Here is a 9,175-nt window from a genome sequence, read left to right as displayed (position 1 = left end):
CAAATTTCCACATTTTCCTCGATTCATGTGTAAGTAGGCTGTTTAGATTTTTATATGGGTAATGCCACGAAGCGCTCTGTATGAGAATCGCTGGCTGTGCTGTGTGCAGTCTGTGGCTAGTTTGCATTGTTGTCTGCCATTGTTGTCATGAACTGCTATAGCTGGATGTTAACAGCGCGTGGCGTTGGGCAGTTGGAGGTGAGCCGCCAGCAGTGGTGGATGTGGGGAGAGAGATGGCGGAGTTTTGAAAAATGTCATGAACTGCTGTATATATTATGAATCTTGAGGTAAATACATTGTTTGTTCTCTATTAGAATCTTTCATTTGCTAAGACTATCAGTAGTTAGTACCTTCAGTAGTTTGAATCTTTTATTTAGCTGGCAGTAGTGGCGCTCGCTGTTTTGCAGTAGCTTGAGTAGCGAAGATTTTTGTGAGGTAAGTGATTTGTAAAAGGTATAGGTTAAAGTTAGTCAGGGCCATTGTTTTGTAGGGGTTATTGAAAGTCAGATTGCGTTGCGCTAAATAATATTGTGTGTCAGGTTAAGCACAGGCTTGTATAATTGTTCTAAGTGGACGTTTCACATGTAAAATTGTTCTAAGGGGACGTTTCACATGTCGTGTCTGAGCATTCGAGACATCGACCGCGAACATAGTTTCCTGTATCGCAGCTTTGCAGTGATGGCTTGCACGCCAGTTCGTGATGTTCCACACATACGTGAGAGGTGTGCTTGTGTTTTGTCTGATGAGTTCATCAAGCCGATTCACTTATCTCTTCGGTTGCCGCCCGCTGCCGTACATTCCGAGCTTGGTCGCACACGTTTATGTTAGCACCACCGGTTTCCTCATTACGAGCACAAATAAAGAACATCGCTCTTTACTGATGTGGATACAATTATCAACGTACAAAAGTGTTATGGTTTTCAATTGCTGCTAGAAACTTGATTACAACAAGCTGTTTCGGAACCTTCTATTGGCAAAGTGTTACCACTAGCGTCAGCGAAACAGGCAAGTCGATTAAGTAATATGCATGACGTGTAATACCTTAACTGGTATTGTGAATAGAATAAAAAATTCGGAGGCATTACATTTCAGCGCGCTGTGTTCCATACGCACATTCTCGGAAATTTCTCTCACAAATTAAGGCCTAAGTTTGATGTTAATAGATATCTTTGTGCCATAAATGCCCTATTTGCCTGTGCTTGTCTGGTTTTCACGTCCTCCTTATTGTGTCCGACATACATTATTTTGCTTCGATGGCTGCAGGTTTCCTTCAGTTCGTCTACAGGATGATCCAAAAATCCGTTGGCATTTAAAAATTCAACACTTCACCGAATAATATAAGTAGACAGTTAAAAACTGGAACACATGCTTGAAATGATATCAGGTTAATTTGAAATTAAAACAAGGTGTATGAAGTGACCAACAAATGACAATTCATGTGATACAAAAGCAATAACTAGTACAAAAATTATTGTTTTCTAGCAAAGACCATGTTATTTATAACAAATGCTCAGCTTGACGGCAGTCTGATCAACAATACCTGCAGTCGAGGGTCAATGTTGTGAACTCCACCGTACAGCATATCAATAAATTGACGTGAGATGTTGTCTTTGAGCATCCCTAATGAGGTCGGACAATTGCGGTAGACTTACGACTTCAGGTAATCCCACAACCAATAATCACGTGCACTGAGGTCTGTGGAGCTAGGACGCCAAGCATGTCGGAATTGGCGGCTCAGCACGCGATCGTCGTAAAAAATTCTGCGCCAGACATCTTTCACACGTGTAGCACTATGGCGCCTGCATCAAAGTCGCACCTTCCAGCAGGTGTTTGTCTACGAGGCTATGGATAATGCGATTCTGTAATGTATCGGCGTACTTCGTACCCGCCACGCTAACAGATTGAAAGGCAGCACCAGGCAACTCCAGCGCAGACTGTTGGAAGGCTTTGCAGCACACGTTTCTATGTTATTTCAGGCATCTGTGTTAAGTCTTACATTATTGCGCGAAACACCGCACTGTCAATTTTGACAGACTTTTGGGTTACCCTGTACGTCGTGGTACCCAGTTTTGATGTTAAGTTTACGCCTGATCTTATTTCTGCTACTCCTCGCTAGTTTCGGCTCTCTTTCGTTTACTCTCCGATGTCATTCTATGCATTGCAGGCTCTTCATTAAGTCCTGTCAGTCTTCCTTTGATGTCTAGTACGTGCACCAATCATCCTAAGTATCATGTACAGTCAGGTGATAAAAGTGATGGGATACCTCCTTATATCGTATCGGACCTCCTTTTGCGCGGAGCAGGGCTGCAACTCGGCGTGGCATAGATTAAACAAGTTCCCTGGGAAATACTGCACCGAGATTCTAATATAGCAGTCCGTAATTGTGGAAGAGTGGCCAATGCAGGATGTTGTGCAAGAACTGAGCTCTCGAATACGTCCCATAAATGCTCGATGGAATTCATGTCAGGGGATCTGGTTGGCCAAATCATTCGCTCTAGCTACCCGGAATCTTCTTGAAACAAGTAGCTAACAATTGTGCCCGGTGACATCGCGCATTGTCCTGCACAAAATTGAAGTCCATTAATGGCTGTATATAGTCTCCAAATAGTGGAACATAACCATTTACTGTCAGCGGTCCGCCGCGCGGGATTAGCCGAGCGGTCTTGGGCGCTGCAGCCATGGAGTGTGCCGCTGTCCCGGCGGAGGTTCGAGTCCTCTGGCATGGGTGTGTGTGTGTTTGTCCTTAGGATAATTTAGGTTAAGTAGCGTGTAAGCTTAGAGCCTGATGACCTTAGCAGTTAAGTTCCATAAGATTTCACACACAATTTTTTTTGTCAGTGGTCCATGTAAACAGCCAACACCATTATCGAGCAACCACCGGCTTGTTGAGTCCCTTGGGTCTATGGCTCCGTGATGTCTGTACCAGACTCGAACCCTAATATCAGCTCTTACCACAGAAATCGGGTTGGATATGACCTGGACAAGGTTTCCTAATAATCTAGGCTCCAACCGATTCGATCAGGAGCGCAGGAGAGACGGTGCATTTGATATCGTGCTGTTATCAAAGACCTTCGCGTCGGTCGTCTGTTACCATAGTCCATTAACGATAAATTCTGTCGCGCAGTCCCGACGGATTAGTTTGTCGCACATATGTTTTGTATTCTTGGCAGTCTATTGACACTGTGGATCTCGGAATATTGAATTCCCTAACGATTTTCGAAATGGAATGTTCCATGCCTCTAGTTCCAACAACCATTTCGAGTTTAAAGTCTGTAACTTCCCGCCCTGCTGCCATAATCACGTGGGCATGAATCACCTGAGTACATATGACAACTCCGCCGATGCTCTGCGATACTACCTCCGTCTGTGTATAACACTACCCCTTGACTTGGTCACCTGGTGTAAGATCAGAACGTACAATACACTTAGCTGTGTGATGGTTCAACGATAAGTAAGTTTAATAATGAAGACGGATGGCACCAGCACATTTGCAGCAGCAGAGTGGCGGCTGCTGCCGGCGGCCGCGGCTGCTCCTGGCTATTAGTGCGGCAGCTGCGCCGCGGCCGTGCTGCAGTGGTGTGTGCCGTGCTATGCTGCCCGGCCCGGCCTGGTTCGGTCCCTGCCGCTCCCCCGGGCGCTGATTCCGCTGATTGCCGGCGCCGCCCGCTCGATAGCTATGCATATGCAAGGCGACCAGCGGCGGCGGCGGCGGCGGCCGACGCCACCACAGCACTGGCCACGGGCTCCACTGTGCGCAGGTGCCGAGGGCGGCTGAGCAGAGCTCACTGCTTTCTGAGGGAACGTCCCATAAGGTTCAATTTTGGGTCCACTAGTATTCCTTATACATGTGAACGACTTTAACAGCAAAATTGACTCTTTTTTGGAGACGATACTAGTGTTATAATAACTGTCATTTGTGAGAAAACAACACAACAGCTAGTAAATGGCGTTTTCCAAAAAATCTCAGAAAATGGCGTCTTAAATTGTGAAAAAAAAAACCCTGCTAGAATATAACCCTAGTAACATGAACAGGGAGGATGGACTCAGGCATGCCCCATCTTGGCTGCCAGCAGTCAGAGGCCAACAGACCGCAGTGTCAACACGAGGCACGAGCACTACGGCGAGTAACTGCCACCGCGCGGCTGACGTCCAGCAGCTGGTAACAGCAGCCAACTTCTCATTCGACGGTGACCACCAGTCATGGCACATAACGCAAGAGCCAATAGACAACTGAGGTTACTATCTCCCTCCACCGCAGTAACCTATTAAAATAAAGTTCTCTCTCCTTTCTTAAGTGACCAATGAACCAACTGCCTTTTCAAAATTATGACGCAATGACATGCGCAGTGAACGGTAACAAGAAAATTTAAAGGACAGTGCATAACTAGAACGCCCCATTACACCCAGGAGGAGGTCGCTGCAACCGTGGCCGAAACGTTGGTTTTTTTCTCCAGCAGCAGTAGGTTTTCTACATTATGACGCGGTCCCACAATCAGAAAACTTTTATGTCGGCTAATTATGGCCGCAGAAGCCTACGCAAAACACACTCCATTCACTTCATGCGAGCAACTGATGTAGCACATCAGCAGTAGTGAGTAAATAGGGTAGAATGCTCCAAATACTGATGAAAAATTGAACTTGAAAAAGTATATTACTGAGCTTCTTAAACAATTATTTCAAGTTACTTTTGCTCTTAGTATAATCTTTGACATAAACGTAGCAACCTCCTGACATATTTCGCATATTTCCACTCAATAATATCGTACTGAATAATTTTAGCCGGCCGCGGTGGCCGTGCGGTTCTAGGCGCTGCAGTCCGGAACCGCGGGGCTGCTACGGTCGCAGGTTCGAATCCTGCCTCGGGCATGGATGTGTGTGATGTCCTTAGGTTAGTTAGGTTACAGTAGGTCTAAGTTCTAGGGGACTGATGACCTTAGAAGTTAAATCCCATAGTGCTCAGAGCCATTTGAACCATTTTTTTTTAATAATTTTGTGGGGTAACTCATCACTTACAAAGAAAGTACTGATTGCACAAAAGCGTGCAGTAAGAACAAAATGTGATTTTGATCCAAGGACGTCATGTACGAACCGCTTCATTGACCTAGACATTTTGCATGTTGCATCGTAATACATATTCACGCTAATGAAATTAGTCATAAACAATCAACGTTAATTTGAGAAGAATAGAGATGTACACACCTACAATATTAGAGCGGAAAACTACCTTTATTACCCATTGTTAAAGCTGTCAGGCTGTGCGGGATTAGCCGAACGGTCTAGGGTGCTGTAGTCATGGACTGTGCGGCTGGTCTCGGTGAGGTTCGAGTCCTCCCTCGGGCATGGGTGTGTGTGTTTGTCGTTAAGTTGGTTCAAATGGCTCTGTGCACTATGGGATTTAACTTCTGAGGTAATCAGTCCCCTAGAACTTAGACCTACTTTAACCTAACTAACCTAAGGACATCACACACATTCATGCCCGAGGCAGGATTAGGACCTGCGACCGTAGCGGTCGCGCGGATCCAGACTGTAGCGCCTAGAACCGCTCGGCCACCCCTGCCGGCATTTTGTCCTTAGGATAATTTACGTTAAATAGTGTGTAAGTTTAGGGACTGATGATCTTAGCACTTAAGTCCCATAAGATTTGTCACACATTTGAACAAAGCTGTCAGTGGCTTCGACAGGAGTCAATATGCAGCAGTAAAAACTTTTGATAATTTGTTAGATAACAAAAATGTCTGACAGGTAGAGAAGAAAGTTTTAAATCTAGTTTATAATTATTTCACCTGGGCAACTCCCTCTATACTATATACGAATTTCTACTTAAAAACAGGAAACTGGTGAAAACATTTTTTTGGTGTAGTGGCATGAACAGGAATAAAACTAATTATTAATGTTAACAGTAGTCATGTAAACATATCGTTTTACATCATTTGGATAATAGTTGAAATGATCTACGGAACGTGTAACTGAGTAATTAACCCAGTCAGGCATGTACAGAGTGTTATTCATATGTAACTCCTGGGTACTACGCGCAATTGTGACGAAGCATATAAAATGTCTAGCTCATTGAAGAGGATCAACATCACATACTATTCTTACTGGTCGCTTTTGTGCAATACATATGGAAAGAGACATATATCGATGCATACAGGATCGCTCTAAGTCTCTAACTCACTTCACAGGTGCTCAATTTGTGAGTAGGTTCAAAAAAATGGTTCTGAGCACTATGGGACTCAACATCTTAGGTCATAAGTCCCCTAGAACTTAGAACTACTTAAACCTAACTAACCTAAGGACATCACACACACCCATGCCCGAGGCAGGATTCGAACCTGCGACCGTAGCATGTGAGTAGGTAAACGTCCATTCGTTCGGAACACCACGTGCGTGGATTACACTGATGTCGCAGTCAACGGAAAAGGCGCAAAGACTGAGGCAAGCTGTGGTAATTGTTCATTGGTTTTCCTATCTCAGGCAGGAACTAGTTCAAGGTATGAGAATGAGCACTATCGGTAGTAAATTTTTAATCTGCTTAACGCAGATCGATTTCAACTACTGCATAGATACCTGCAGTGCAGTTATTTCCAAGTCATGATGACTCATCGTGAAAGTCACGCATGGTACCAAGTTGCCATTACAGATGACAAAAAGCTAAACTATTTGCTATCTACAATGGTAATGTGGAAACGTATGCAATTTTTACGACGGGTCATCGTGACTAGGATATAATTGCACTGAAAATAGCTACACAACAGCTGAAATCGATCTGCATTATTCAGATTAAAAATTTACTATCGATGCTATCCACCTTCCTGTCTTGGATCTTATCAACACGGTCGTGGAGCCCGCAGTTACTGATGGAAACAAGCCCGAAGGAGTTAATTCGATATGACAATGCGGAGTAGATGGTTTGTCTATTTTCTGCGACGCTTACCCGTAGTGGTGCACTCTGCAACTACGTAACGTCATGCATTACGAAAAAAAATTTGCAATGATTCTCTATTCAATGCTATATGTCTAGTCTCCACACATTTGGTAGAATTCGCAGAATAGACTTGGAAACTGAGGAGATACTTTCAGTAGACTTTATGTTTTGATAGCCAGCATCCAATCTGCGAAGCAGTTGGAAGGGGTACGTTCTGCTCTTATCGATATAAGCGATTATCGACAAGTTTGCTCTGTAATCTGCTGCACTGATATTTACCCCAACTACAAGATTATTTCGTAGTATTGTAACAATATCAGTATCAGAAATATCTACATGTGTTGACGAGAACTATTACCTTATCTTACTACACTGCGTCCAATTAAATTTGCAACACAAGAAAGGATTGAATACAACTAAAAATTTACTGCCTGCGGACATACAGCGTAGTAGGAATAGTACATGAATAAATCTGTAATTCATTCTGAGGTATACTACTCGTAATTACCACCTCAGGCAGCAACAACGTTTCTAATCCGGCTTCACATCGAGTTGAAGTAAATTACATCGATTCTGTTTCAAATCTAAACCACTTCAGAAATTGTAGTGACTTGTGAATGGCGGTGTGCCATTGTCTAGGCTAATCAGATTGGATGTTTCTAGTGTGCTAGATATATCGAGAATTTGCTGGCAAGGCTAGCGGTCGAACACTCTCTGTGTCAAGACAGGTCAGAAGTGCTCACGTAAGAAGCGACCTTGTGTTATCTTGTTGAAAGATGTCACAGAGACCGCCATGTCACAACCTGTAGCACATCAGAAAGGAAACGGTTCCTGTCAAAATTGCAAGCTATGTGAACCACAGGCGGTTATTCTCTTTTCTTAATGGCACCCCACACATGTCCTGGGCCCATTTGACGAACGACTAATGCAATATCGCAAAGTTTGTTTCCCTCAGAACCGTCACACGTGAATACGGTTTTCGTGATGCTGGACGCAGAAACGAGATTATGACGTGATACCACTCCCGTGACGAGTGTTGTTCGATATACGACTGTAGATGACAAAAGAAACACTTCGGACTAAAGTCTTTCATGCCAATTAGCGCTTTATACACGCTGAGTAAAGTGCAGGAACACCTGTGTTTCCTCTTTGCGGGAGTGCAGGGAAATCAGCGGTCTCTGCCAACAACAATTCGAAATTCGGAGATGGAAATCGATAGATAATACTGTTAAGAAAGCCTTCCAAATAATTCAGAGTGAAAACAGGGAATATGTGTTTGCAGCGCTTCTAAACATGGGAAGTACGTTTGAAACATGGATGCCTGTACTGTCTGCACGTCACCATGAGCTACCGGTACCACCATACATGTATCACAGTCTATAAGACTGTTGTAGAGACATGGTAGCACAATGGAACGCAAGGAATAAGTAACTGACATAGAAGCTCTCAAAAGAATACTCTGAAGATTTTTTGTAGGCCCGTCTTTCGGAAAATCACCATATAAATCCTCCACATTCTACTGGGATCCCAACACTGATGAGATTGTTGCGAATGTCGGTGATCCGTTGATGGTGATTTCGACTAACCCGAGGGCAGTATACATAGTCCGAAATGACCAATGGTTCCAAAAGGTTAAACTTACTACAGCCCCAAACATAGCTCTATCCATGCACGTAAAAGCCTAGCAGAATTTCCAGAAATACGCCTTGAAAATAATAATAGAACAAGGAACAAACGTTGCTAGGTTCCTGGGCGAAAATGTACGCCTTTGTGTGACATTTGATTGCCGCATACGACTAGGCACTGAGACAGCTACCAAATAACTCTATTCAGATTGTAAAAAATTAACGCATTTCAATCAAAAAACGCCACTATACATCCACGTGATCTACGTGATTACTCTATTATTCACAATAAAGTGCCTCGCAGAGTGTTCAGTGAACCACCTTCATGCTGTCTCTCTACCGTTCCACTCTCAAACGGCAAGCGGGAAAAACGAGCACTTAAATTATACTGTGCGAGCCCAGATTTTTCCTACTTTATCGTGATGATCATTTCTCGCTATGTAGGTGGGTGCCAACAGAATGTTTTCGCAATCGGAGGAGAAAACTGGTGATTAAAATTTCATGAGAAGGTCCAGTCGCGACGAACAGCGCCTTTTTTTTAATGATTGCCACTCCAATTCCCGTATCATGTCTTTGGATCTCCCTTATTTCGCGAAATTACAAAACGAGAAGCTCTTATTTGTAC

The sequence above is a fragment of the Schistocerca cancellata genome, chromosome 5 (assembly GCF_023864275.1).
Source record: "Schistocerca cancellata isolate TAMUIC-IGC-003103 chromosome 5, iqSchCanc2.1, whole genome shotgun sequence".
Classification (NCBI taxonomy): Eukaryota; Metazoa; Arthropoda; class Insecta; order Orthoptera; family Acrididae; genus Schistocerca; species Schistocerca cancellata.
The sequence above is the reverse complement of the archived record's forward strand: the minus strand, read 5'-3'. Positions refer to the sequence as shown.